The sequence below is a fragment of the Mus musculus genome, chromosome 3 (genome assembly GCF_000001635.26).
Source record: "Mus musculus strain C57BL/6J chromosome 3, GRCm38.p6 C57BL/6J".
NCBI classification, from domain to species: domain Eukaryota; kingdom Metazoa; phylum Chordata; class Mammalia; order Rodentia; family Muridae; genus Mus; species Mus musculus.
The window spans coordinates 115,296,052-115,309,751 of record NC_000069.6 but is presented as its reverse complement, the minus strand read 5'-3'; positions in this window follow the sequence as shown (position 1 = coordinate 115,309,751).

Here is a 13,700-nt window from a genome sequence, read left to right as displayed (position 1 = left end):
GAGGTATTGCCCTTTATTACTGAAGCCGACAGTGGTCACAAAATTTTAGAGTTGTGTCTAAGTAAAATATTCTACCTTTCTGAAAATGGGCATGGTGATGAATATTACCAATGAACACAACTAGGGGCATTTTAGTCAGAATACAATGCTAGTAGCAAAGGAAGTGGTTTGCAAGGACTTTGGACATGAAGGAGATGCTGGAAATACACCTGAAATTACTCCCTGAGCCACATGCTAAATATTGTCAAATAGGAGTTCAAATCCTGGAATGCTTTGTGACTAATTACAAGGTTTGCTAATGAATTAAGTATCTGACTTTCATAAATACTGTCTATAACCGTGCATTCATTGGGAGAAGGCGGGAGTTCACACTCTCTGCAGGTGATCCTTTGGATGACACTTTGACTTCGAGTATAGAAATACAGGTCTTATTTATTATCTAGTATTATATTATAATAATATATTATTATATAATGTATATATTAATATGCAATATATTTTAAGCCCTCCCCCAGTTCATCCCAAAAGCACCCATATAAATTCATGCAGAGTGCCTCCCATCACCATGAATGCCACTCAGTAGGGGTAAAGTTTCTAATTGAGCACCAGTTGTATTTTTCCATGTTCAATGATATAAATAATTTGAGCCTTCAGCAATGAGACTGTACAATTAGGCTATGGACAGTAACTAATACCCTCGTGATGTTTGGGGAAGGTGATGAGGTCCCTAGAGACAGTGATTCAACAAGCTATAGGCTATCCAGGGTAGAAAGGCAGTTCTTAAATATGCCTAAAATTGTTAATGATAGTAGGAAGAATAATAAGAAAACATTCAGTGCTACTCATGTTACATGTGCTGTGGGATTCGGAGCACGTTCTTTCACTCCCTCATTTCATCACCATCTCTGTCACATTTAATTACTATTACTTAGAGACAAATGGATTTTTGATATGTTTATTTTTTGAAACATTTGGTAAGTAAGTCCTTGTTCCAAATAGGCTTTTTTTGTTGTTGTTTAGTTCCTTGTGAGAACATTATAAAATAAATTATAAAGTAAATGCATCTCAGACACACAACGTTTTTCAAATGGTACTTGCATAATATTTAACATTTGGTTAATAGCTGTGGAAACAGCAAGGTATGCCTGTGTCGCTGGTAATGTATTACCAAGAATAGCATCTGTGGCTGACAGGTCTTTCACAGGGAAGGCACTGAAGCATTTGGAGACTTTCCTCCATTTGTGGAGTCAGAACAAAATGATTTTTCCCCCCAAATGTTACGTATTTGTTGGTAGCATTTTCAGAGCAAGCGTTTTTGATGAACCAACTTTCAATGTGACCCTAGGTTTTCCAGTTGTATTTAACGTTTTGAAAAATTGTTGTTGAGTGAAACTTTTTAGAAAATATTTCTCCCGTCTTACCTAAAAAAATAATTCCCTAATAGAAGTTTTTGTTTAACCTTCAGTTGAAATCAGCTTTGTGGATAAAGTTGGCATTAGCTTGTTCTTTTGCAGGTGAAGTACCTTTCTCTGTAAGACTTAATCCCAGTTAAAAAGAGGATCAAATCACCCAAACATGACAGTGTCGCTGTACTTCCAGGCAGCATGCTGTCTATAACATTGCCTTATCTTTCTCTTTATGCCTGGTCCAGGGTTGTTTTTCAGTGTTAATTTGGGAGACACATTTAGTGTCTTGAGCTTGTTTAAAGTTTCACTTGTCCTCGAGTGATTTGTGTCACAATTACAAAGTTCCATATGATTGACTGGGTGGCTTTATATTGACATAGTTATTAAAAGTAATGTGAGTAGTAGCTTGCAGTCTGCTGTAAAGTAAGAAACTGGGGTAGTAAAGTAGCTGGAACAAAAGTTATAGAGATAGGCAGGATCCAAACTCCATAGAAAATAGCATATTGTGGTACCAGAGAGCTGGAGGATGAAGGCAGCAGCTGTGGAGTTAGGGCATTTGATATGACAGAATTATGTTAGTGACAATGGACAATCTCTTGTCCTAGAAAATTTAAATTTAACTGAAGAAAATAAACCATAGTATGAGATATATTACATAAAGGAGTAGTGCATTTAGACAATAATTAACATTAAATTAAAAAAATATTGGTGAATTTATGACATCCTACTCAAAAATATCCTTTTTTTCTCATTGTGAACTTCTAGGACACCTTTGAAGAATTCCTTTTTTAAATATATATTTTAATTGAAATAGAGTTACGTCACTTCCCTGTTCCCTTTCCTCCTGCCAGTGCCTCCCAGCTAACAGCCGTGAAATCCTCCCAATGTCCTTTTGCACACTTCAATTCAATAGCTTCTTTTGTCACATACATACATACATACATACATACATACATACATACGTGCATAAAAGCATTCATGTGTCCTTGAATGCATATGTGTCTGTGTAGTGTAATCTGAAGAGTACCTTTTATTAGTAGTGTGTATATGGGTTCAAAGGTGACCACTGCATTGGAAACCAACAAAGCTACTTATCCTTGGGAGAGGTTAATTCTCTCAGCAGTCATTATTTTCTATCATTCTTTGTGTAGGGATGGAATCCTGCAAACATTTTACCACATGTCTATTGGAATTGCTTTTGTTATGGACTTGCTTATGTATCCATTTCTGAGAGGGACTATTTCATAGCTGATTTCCTGCATCTCGGTGTGTTCCTCTGTGTCTCTGCCTCCTCTCTCTCTCTCTCTCTCTCTCTCTCTCTCTCTCTCTCTCTCTCTCTCTCTCTCTCTCTCTCTCTCTCGTGCTTATATATATATGTATATTATACATGATTTTAGGTGAATATAAAATGATATGAGTTCTTGAGGCCTTACCAAACAACTTTGGTGTTTTTTGCCCCCTTGTCTCTCCTTCTCCTTTTGTATTGACCTTCTTCAAACTTCTTCAATTAGAGCACTTTCCACTTCATATCACCTGAAAATTATGCTGGTCTCATTCCAAGTCCCTACCTCACCTATGATCTCATTAAACTTTCCTGGTTCCTGTGCTAACTTCCTTTTGTACACTGAACATTTGAAGCTAGGAATTATAGATGTGGGAGAACATGCAGAGTTTGTATTATTGGTACTGGATAATATCATTCTGTATATTTTTTCTACATCTATCTATATACCTGCATATGTAATGATTTCCTTTTTCTTTAGAGAAGAATTGTATTCTATTGTGTGTATATATCACATTTTCAGTACATAGTCATCTACTGAAGGACATGTAGGCAATTTTCATCTCCTGGATATTGTGACTGGGGCAGCAATGAGAACTGGCAAGCAAGTATCTGTAGAGGAAGATGTCAAGTCCCTTGGGCATATGACAGGGAGTATACCAGCTGGATCATATAGTAGATTTATTTTTAGCTTTTTTTGAGGATGCTCCATTTCCTGATTAGCTGAACAATTTATAATCTCCTCCCACAGTAAATGTGGGTTCCTCTTCCCCTACATCAAAGTCAGTATTTGTGGTCAGTTGTTTTGTTGATACCCATTCTGAAAGTAGTCAGAAGAAATCTGAAAGATATTTCAATTTGCATTTCTTCAATCAGTCAGGACAATAAGCAACCTTTAAATTATTTCCTAGCTGTTTTTACTTCTTTTATTGTGAACTCTATGTTTAGATTCCTAGCGTCCCCACCCTTTTTATATATCGAGATCATAAAAATAATCAAATAGATGAACTGAAAATAACAGCATGCATACATTTCAACCTTTATTCCTTTCAATTTTATTTTTAGAATAGTACCACCAAACTGTATATTTTAGTTTTTAGGTAGTGTGATGGTTTGAATATGCTTGGCCCATGGGAAGTGGCACTATTAGGAAGTGCAGTCTTATTGGAGGAGGTGTAATCTTGTTAGAAACAGTATCTCACATTGGAGGTGGGGCTTTGAGGTTTCCTATATATGCTTAAGTCTAGCCAGTGTGATCCAGAGCTTCTACCTAACTGCCTGCAGAGAACAATACTGTTTTGCAGTTTTTGGATCAAGATTTAGAACTCTTGGTTCCTAAAGCACCATGTCTGCCTGCACACTGCATTGCTTCCCACTATGATGATAGTAGACTAAACTTCTGAAAATGTAAGCCAGCCCCAATAAAATGTTTTCCTTTATAAATTCCAACTCAATTCTTCACAGACACAGAAAGAGCAATTTGCAAATTCATCTGGAATAACAAAAAGCTCGGGAGAGCAAAAACAGTTCTCAACAATAAAAGAACTCTGGAGGAGTTACCGCCCCTGGCCCCAAGCTGTACTACAGAGCAATAGTGATAAAAACCACATGGTATTTGTACAGAGACAAGCAGGTAGATCAATAGAATACAATTGAAGACCCAGAAATGAATCTACACACCTTTGTTCATTCGATCTTTGACAAAGGAGCCAAAACCATCAAATGGAAAAAAACTCACTATTTTCAAAAAATGGTGCTGGTTCAACTGGAGGTCAACATGTAGAAGAATGCAAATTAACCCATTCTTATCTCTTTGTAAAAAGTTCAAGACCAAGTGGATCCACACAACGCCAGATACAATGACACTTGTAGAGAAGAAAGTGGGAAAGAGTCTTGAACACATGGGCACAGGGGAAATTTTCCTGAACAGAACACCATTGATCTTTCCTCTAAGATCAACAGTCAACAAATGGGATCTCAGAAAATTGAAAAGCTTTTGTAAGGTGAAGGACACTGTCAATAGGACAAAAGAGCAACCCACAGATTGGGAAAAGATCTTAACCAATCCTACATCTGATAGAGGGCTAATATGCAATATATACAAAGAACTCAAGAAGTTGGACTCCAGAGATTCAAATAACCCTATTAAAAATGGGTTACAGAACTAAACAAAGAATTTTCAACTGAGGAATTTCGAATGGCCGAGAATCACCTAAAGAAATGTTCAACATCCTTGATCATCAGGGAAATGCAAATCAAAACAACTCTGAGATTCCACACACCAGTCAGAATGGCTAAGATCAAAAACTCAGGTGACAGCAAATGCTAGCAAGGATGTGGAGAAAGAGGAACACTCTTCCATTGCTGGTGGAATTGAAAGCTGGTACAACCACTCTGGAAATCAGTATGGTGGTTCCTCAGAAAATTGGAAATAGTTTTAACTGAGGACACAGGTATACCAATGCTGAGCATAAACCCAAAAGATGCTCCAACATATAACAAGAACAGATGCTCCATTATGTTCAAAGCAGACTTATATATAATAGCTAGAAGCTGGAAACAACCCAGATGTCCCTCAGCAGAGGAATGAATACAGAAAATGTGGTACACTTACACATGTAATACTATTGAGCTGTTAAAAACAATGACATCATGAAATTCTTAGGCAAATGAATGGAACTTGAAACTATCACCCTGCATGAGGTAACCCAGTCACAAAAATCCACACATGGTATGCACTCACTGAGAAGTAGAGTAGAGAAAAAGAAGCTCAGTATATCCATGATACAATTCACAGACCATATGAAGCCCAAGAAAAAAGTGTGGATGCTACAATCCTTCTCAGAAGGGGAAAATAAATAATCTTTGGAAGTAGAGGGACTGAGTTATCTGGGAGGGAGAGAGAAGGGAGAGGAAAAAAAGGAGGGCCAGTACAGATATGGGAGGAGATGGGGGAGAAGTACAGAGGGTCATGAATTTGAAATGAGAGTAGCATGGGGGAGGCGGGGTGGGGGTTAGCCACTAGAAAGTCCCAGATGCCAGGGACCTAAAAGGTTCCCAGAACCAAACAGGGAGGATGTTAACCAAAATACCCAACAAAGGGGAGATAGGCCCTGAGGAATGGATTCCCATTCTCCTCAGACTCTTTAATGAAATTCATTGAGAAGAGGAGACTATTTTTTAAATGTAGTTCAGTAAACTCATGAAGGGTGGACGTGTCTGACCATGAATTCTCAGTTAACTGCATTCAGACAAGAATGAAAGTATTCTACATGTATGCAGTATTTTATTATTTCAAAATGATTTCCTCTTAATTATCAGATACCTTAATCCATAAAGAAATATTATGCTGGATAAGTGGTTTGATTCATTTCCATTGTACAAAGATGAGGCTAAATCTCAAAAAATTATTACTTAACTTTCAACTGCTGAGGAATAATGCAATCACACCCTGAATTTCTTATTTTATATATACTTTAACATGGATGATCCAGTACCATATGAATTTAAGTACTTACATGCCTATTTCAACTTGTCAGTGAATATACAGGTAGAGTTAAGCTCCCTCCTTTACTTAGTCTGCTATGATCCTCTCCATCTTTAACATGATATGAAAATTTTGTCCTTGTTTAGCCACTTAATATAGTTCCTTTGTCTTCTCTTAAGTTTGCATTACAATGAGTCTTACATGCATCTTTAGTGTTTCTATTCTTCCTAAGGATTTACTCTGTCTCTGTCTCTGTCTCTGTCTGTCTCTGTCTGTCTGTCTGTCTGTCTGTCTGTCTCTCTCTCTCTCTCTCTCTCTCTCTCTCTCTCTCTCTCACACACACACACACACACACACATCTATATACTTAAGTTTACTTTTTTCATCTTTCTTCCTTTGGACTTTTATTATAGTATTTTTGACTAGTTGAAAATAACCATGGCTTGTTTCTTCAAAGATACTGATCATCTATTTTGTTGTTCTAGAAGGCTGATAATTGTATATTAAGGCTAGTTATTTCTTCCTTAAGAAAGAATCTTCATAGAAAACCTTGCATACTTTTCACTATAGGAATGAGTTTTGTCATATTAAAAGTAATGTTCCTTCAAGCACTCAATTATGAAAGACATGGAGAATTCATGTAAAACATTTATTATAGTGTTTGACTTCTGATAAGTATTTGATAAATAAAAACTCACACTTCTATTTGTATTTCTACTAATGTCAATAACAGTAAATATTAATATTACTAATGTGTCAGGCTTCCAAATATAAGAAACTGATATTTCTTTTGTGGCTGACTATGTTGTGATGACTTTGTAGGAAAATGAAACAATTTAGTATTAACTCAGGGGTGTTCCTCTGGTTCGGTCTTATCTTTGAACTCAAGGTCAAAGGGCCTCTTATAGAATAGTGTTTGTCACTCAGCATATATAACAACCAATAATCATCAGTGTTCACAAGGTATTTTGACACAGCCACGGCAATAAACATTACTTTCTGGTGAGAGTAATACTTGAAACAACATCTTGAGCCATACATTTCACCATATCACTTTCCAGTTTTTGATGATGTCTGGATAAAGCAATGTGGAAAGGAAATAATTTCAATGTGGTTTATTAAAGTGTGAGCACTTCAAAATAATTTAAAACTAGATTCTGCGTGAGGCTTGTGATAAATGGAGTTGAAACTCTAGACAGTTTCCAGTGGGAGAGATTTTTAAGACCATTGTGTGGATACAGAGGATATACATATTTGATTTAATGAGGTTAGAAAATAATTCAACAGAATAATACTTGTGTGCTTTTTTTTTCTCTCTTAGATAGTTGAGAAATAGTTCCCCTAGGGTAAATGAATAGATGCCAATTGTGACAGAGGTGTGGAATTATTGAGTTCTGTTCAGAGATTGTGAGAACTGATATGTGATGTTGCTACATCAGCAGCAAGACTATCAGAATACTATCACACACACTTTGACATTGATTGAGAAGTTAGGTCGTAAGTTCACTAATAGAACACAGAAACCTGAACAAACTCATTCTATTATTCAGGATGAAAACTCCCCAATAAAATCAGACACAGATGTGCTAACTTATTTCTAGCCTTAATCTGATAGAGGAAATTGAAGAACAATTGATTCTACTTAGAGAGATAGCAAAAATATGTTAAGTAAATGGGGACTTTCAATGTGCTTGTCACCCAGGTGGCTTGCAACACTAGAAGGTCACTTCATTCTCCTTCTGGTTTGGAGGAAGAGAAGCAGGTGAGTTCTCTTGCTCCTCATGAAAATACAGAACTAAGGGGTAATTAGTAGCTGAGACCTCAGACTGCTTCTCATAAAGGCATGTATCAAGTTTAATTCCCTTCCTGAGAAAATGAGCTATAAGAGGGATTTTCTATGATTGTCTAAAATTTTCTCAGATGAACCCCCTCTGTACAAGTTGCCTTGAAGGATCTGACAAAATCGTAGAGAGGGCAATTTAGCTGCAGGAGAAGCTTGGGGACATTTAAGTTTTTGAGCCTTTGAAAGATTGGAAACAACTTTGGTTTAGAAGAACCCAAAGTAGCACTTTCTGAGCTTCAACAACAAAGCTCAATATATTTGTGGTGTAATTACCAATATTGAGGATTATGGCCACCTAACTTGGCAGACTATTACTCTTTCTTTGGCTCACTCCTTTAATCAAGGGCAGGCAGTTTAGGGGCCAAATTTGACAGCTGTGATGTTGGAGACAGATTGGGAACAAGGCTTTCGGGTGAGATACATTTTCTCTAGCCTTTGTGTCAAAGCAATTGGCAATCTATTAGAAAGTTTCATTGTCTACATCAAAGCCAAGAGTCTGTAATGCACCATCTCTCTGGCACGAGCAACAATAGAATAAAGTGCTTGTGATAAAATCTCATTATACTCACATCTATGGGATGAAAGAAGAAAAATGGCCTATGTGTTGTAAAAGAGGAAAGTTCACATTACCTGGACTTATTTGTCTGGGTGTTGAAAGTCCATGAGCAACTCAGCAGTAATGTCATGTAGCTTGCAAAGACTTGAGGTTCCCAAATATTTTCTTTCAGTTGGAGCTGAGTCTCTGGTACAAAACTACAACAGCAGTATTAATGGTAACAATCATGACCAGCACATGTTAACAGTGCAGACCAACATTTCAGGGCCACATCTGCTGGGTAATTTTGATTCAGTAGCTCTCTCTGTCAAGGTACTTTAATTTATATCTAAACTCTAAAATGTTTAGCAGAGCATCTTGATTTATTTTCCATGTTCTTTATCTCTTTTTGTTATTGTTGGAAAGAGGATTTGCTATATAGCTCAGGGTGATCTTGAATTTGCAATCCTCCTGTTTTTAGAACCCCTGTATGCTGGAATTCTAGGCATACACCTTTACTCTTAGTTCTTTTTTGGTCTCTGTGCTTTCCATCCTGTTTACTCATCTCTTCAGGTATCAAAAATCAACCTTACTTAGTCTCCCGGTTTTACTTTCCATACTGGTGAGCACTTTCCTAAAATATGAAAGCTATACATATTTTCATTCTCTAGGTTTTCAGGCCTTTAAAAGCCAATCTATCTGCTGAGATATCACCACATGAAAGCAAAGTTTCTGAAATCTGGGATAATTTTTCTGAAATTAAAATCTGAATGATTTTTTTCAGAATTAAAATAGTCAAGTTCTCCATTAGTTGATAAATGCAAAAAAAATGCAAAGATTTAAGTTTGTGCACAAGTCACTATTTTCAACTTCTGTTGCCCAGAGTCTCACTGAGCTGTAGCTACTATCTCATACTTTAAAGCTGTGCGGGTGTCTCTCCTTTGATTCTGGCTTCTGTATTTTTAAGAAGTGTTTTGCCTAAGTGAAGGATGAAGGAACTTTAAGTTTAAAGACAGTATGTTCCTCCTTACTTGCAGTAAAGCCTAGGAGATTGCCAGTTACAGTTGAATCTCTATACCCACTACCAGCAAGTAGCTAATAACTGAGCTACATTGTAGGCTTAGATTTTTCAAAACCTATTTTAATAAGGGTTCTAAAACACTTCAACATCTTTTCTAGCCCACCAACCAAAGGTAGGGGAGAAAGATGGTTAATAGGACAAGGGAGATATGGACCTGTCTAAAAGTAGTTCTGTGGGATGATTCCAGTTTGTGTTGTCATCATATCAACAGTCTAGTCCAAAACATCAAACATAAATTAGTAGGGACAATCCAGTCCAATTGACAAACACCAAACTTGAGTCAGTAGTAGCAGCTTGATCCAGAAGAAGCTGTGAAGCTCTGCCAAATTGTCAGGAGTATGTGGAAGAGGCCAGAAACAGCCAAATACCAGGAGAAATCCTTTACTGTGTTTCTCTCCATGAAGTCATGACGAACAAAGATCAGCAAAGACCACTGATATGTTGCAAGGTGAACCAATACAAGAGTGTTACTCGCTGTCTATTGGGTTATACTTATACGTTTCCCCAAACATCATCCATCCTCTCAAGTGTTTGTCTTAGCAAACCATCCTCTCATGTGTCTGCTTCAGCAACACATCCTCTCAGAAGACAGCTTCCAGAAAAACATCGCACAACACAACTGAGTCTCCAAAGAAAGCAGAAATTTCTACTTCATTGTGTAGCGGGGCTTACTTCTCTTCTTTAAAAATGATGTTTCTTTTTAATTGTGTGTGTGTGTGTGTGTGTGTTTAGATATGTGCACATGGGTGCAGTTGCCTGTAAAGGCCAGAGGCTTGGAGTCCCTCTGGAGCATAGTTACAAGTGGTTGTGAGCTATTCAAGATGAGTGATAGTAGCAGAATTTGTGTCTGATGAAGCAGTAGACATTCTTAACCACTGAGCAATCTCAACAGCCCTATTAATTCCATTCCTTTACTACTTTATTACAAAGATTACAAAGATTAAAGTGAAGGATTATCAGAACTGAACATCTGATCCTGTACTTAATGGACAGATTAAAATGATAACTATGCTAGTTTATAGTTTCCTAACTAAACTCTCTGAGCATTGGCCCAAAAGAAGCCTTTTAGTTGTGAATGTCCTCAAAACATATCATCTTGTAAAACTTTCAGAAATAATTATTTTAACTCTGGAAATTTAATGGATAAAATTCAAAGCTGCAGCCTGTTTCATTACTTTCTTGAACATTCTTTCTGTATTTTCCTTCCTAAGTTAGAAGGTTAATTGCTAATCCTTCATCATATAAAGTGTCAGTCTCCTTATTACAAAGCTAGATCACACACGAGGATGCCCCTTATCTAACATGACTGACTAATTATTAAAACACTTTTTTTTTCTTCCAGCTGTTTTCTTCCTGAGTAAACAAATTGCTAAGTTCAATTGCCTTCCATTTGCACTTCATTGCTTCTTGACAGCAGATCCTCTACAAAAATGAGGTGCCTCTGGGTATTTATAATCTCCAAGGGCAGAGAAAACAAATGTGTGCATGATTTCTCTAATTTAAAAACAAAGGAACCCCCCCCCAAAAAAAATAAAACAAAAAAAACTCCCTTAAATATCTAACAGACTTCAAAAGTGGCACAATTGGATTTCCTGGACTTTTAGAGAATATCTTCCTGGAATCCCTCAAATCAGTCATTTGACATTTTATGATATGATCTTATTAACTGAAAACAAAGCTAGTCTCTTTGGATAATGTGATCACCAAGTAACAAGAACATCCACATACTGTGGCATGTCAACAGTGCAAAACTGATCTACATCCAGGCTAAACATACTTTTATGATTAAAGAGCTTAGAAGAACCCTGTTTAATTTTTCAACTGATTTGGCTTGGTCCTGTCTGATTGCATATGGAGTCCATGAAAACAGAATAGCATTGGTGTGACCATCTTTGTTCTGGCTGTAGAGTCTGAGAAGCAGGTTCTTCAGTTTGTTTCAGAATTGCAATCCAAGGATTCTATAGCTCCCGTGACAGATTTGTGAACTGAATTTCAACTTTTGTTCCCATTGTTCCTCAGGGAAAGGACCCAAGGTAAGATTAAATATACTGTGGATCTAAGTACAAAACTGGAAATAAGAAGAAATTAGGAATCTATTTCAATTTCTTCTACAGATTAGAGGATCTGGCTAATACTCTTTGAAGCTTTATAAACTTGTGTCACTGATCTATGTCTACTCATTTAGTCTCTATGATGGGTAAATAAGTTACTAGATACTTTTACATTTCTCCATTAACTAATTAATAAATTAATTAAGTAATTCACTTTACATCCTGATTGTAGCTCCCCTCCTCCCAGTCCCCCCTTCACAAGGCCTCACCCCTTGTCCCTCCTTCACCTCTGAGAAGACAGAGAAACCCCTGGGTATTACTCCACCTGGCATATTAAGTCACTGCAGAACTAGGCATATTCTCTCCCCCTGAGTCCAGACAAGGCATCCCAGTTAGAGAAATGGTATCCACAGAAAGACAACAGATTCATGGACAGCCCTGCTCTAGTTGTTGGGGTCCCACAAGAAGACCAAGCTGCACATCTACTACATATGCTAGGTCCAGCACATGCTCAGTTTGGGTTAGTGGTTCAGTCTCTGGGAAGACCCAGTAAGTTCAGGTTAGTTGACTCTGTTGGTCTTCTTTCGGGGTCTATTTCCCTCTTTGAGACCCTCAATGCTTCATCCAACTCTTGCCCAAGACTCCCTGAGTTCTGTCAAATATTTGGATATGGTCTCTTTATATATTTCCATTGGCTGCTGGGTGGAGCCTCCCACAGAACAGTTATGTTATACTCCTGCCTGCAAGCATAACAGAGTATCATTAATAGTATCAGTGATTGCTTTTTGCCCTTGGGATGGGTCTCAAGTTGGGCCAGTTGTTGGTTGGCCATCCCCCTGATCCCTGCACCCCAGTCTCTGCTCCATACACCCCAGTCTTTGTCCCTACACATGTTGTAGGCAGGACACATTTTGTGTTGTAGGTTTTGTAGGTTGGTGTTATTTTTCCTCTATTGGGGGTCCTGCCTTACTGTAGGAGGTGCCTACTTCAGGCTCCACCTTCCACACTGCTAGGTATCTCAGATAGAGTCACCCCTGTAGACTACTTGGGGGCCCTCACCTGTCTCTCACACTTCCTAGAGATGCCCACTTCACCACTGATTTCTGTTCTCTTTTCCCTGCTCTCCATACACCTGGTATACCTGCTCCATTTCCCTCACCATCCCCTCTCCCACCCAGTTCCCTAACTTCAACTGCCTCTAATATCTATTTTATTTTCCCTTCTGAGAAAGATTCAAGCATCTTCCCTTGGGCCCTCCTTGTTTTGTGACTTCTTTGAATCTGTAAGTTGTAGCTTGGTTATCCAGTATTTTGTGGCTAATATCTACTTACAAGTGAGTACATAACATGCTTGTCATTTAGGTTCTGGGTTATCTCACTCAGGATATTTTCTATTTACATCCATTTGCCTGAAAATTCATGATTTCCTTGTTTATTCCTCCTGGACATATATGCAAAAGATGCTCAACCATACCACAAGGACAATTGCTCAACTACATTCATAGCAGCTTTATTAGTAATAGAAAGAAACTGGAGATAGCCCAGATGTTCCTCAACTGATGAATGGATAAAGAAAATGTGGTAGATCTACACAATGAAATACTACTCAGCTATTTAAAAACAAGGTTCTAGATTTTAATGGTAGAAACTTCCTTATTAGATTGCTGCTGTTGTGATGGAAAAAAAATGTATTTAAGTGGTTAACCTAAAGCCTGATTCAGATTAGGAGTTAATGAATAATATATTGGCACAGAGATAGACCAAGCAAACCGTTTGGCATTGGGTGAACAAAGGTTTATCCCACTGATACAAATGAAACAAATAGTTCTTTAAATTTATGTAAGTTTGAACAATTTCATTACTATCTTATATATGAGGGTTCACTGAATCAATTTTTAAAAAGTAATCAAGATTCAGATCAGGTAGATAACTACCTGAAATGACTTAATAGGCTCGATTTTGAACTTGTGTTTGACTCCAGTGAAATGTGATCTTCTTACATTTCTGTTCTTTTTC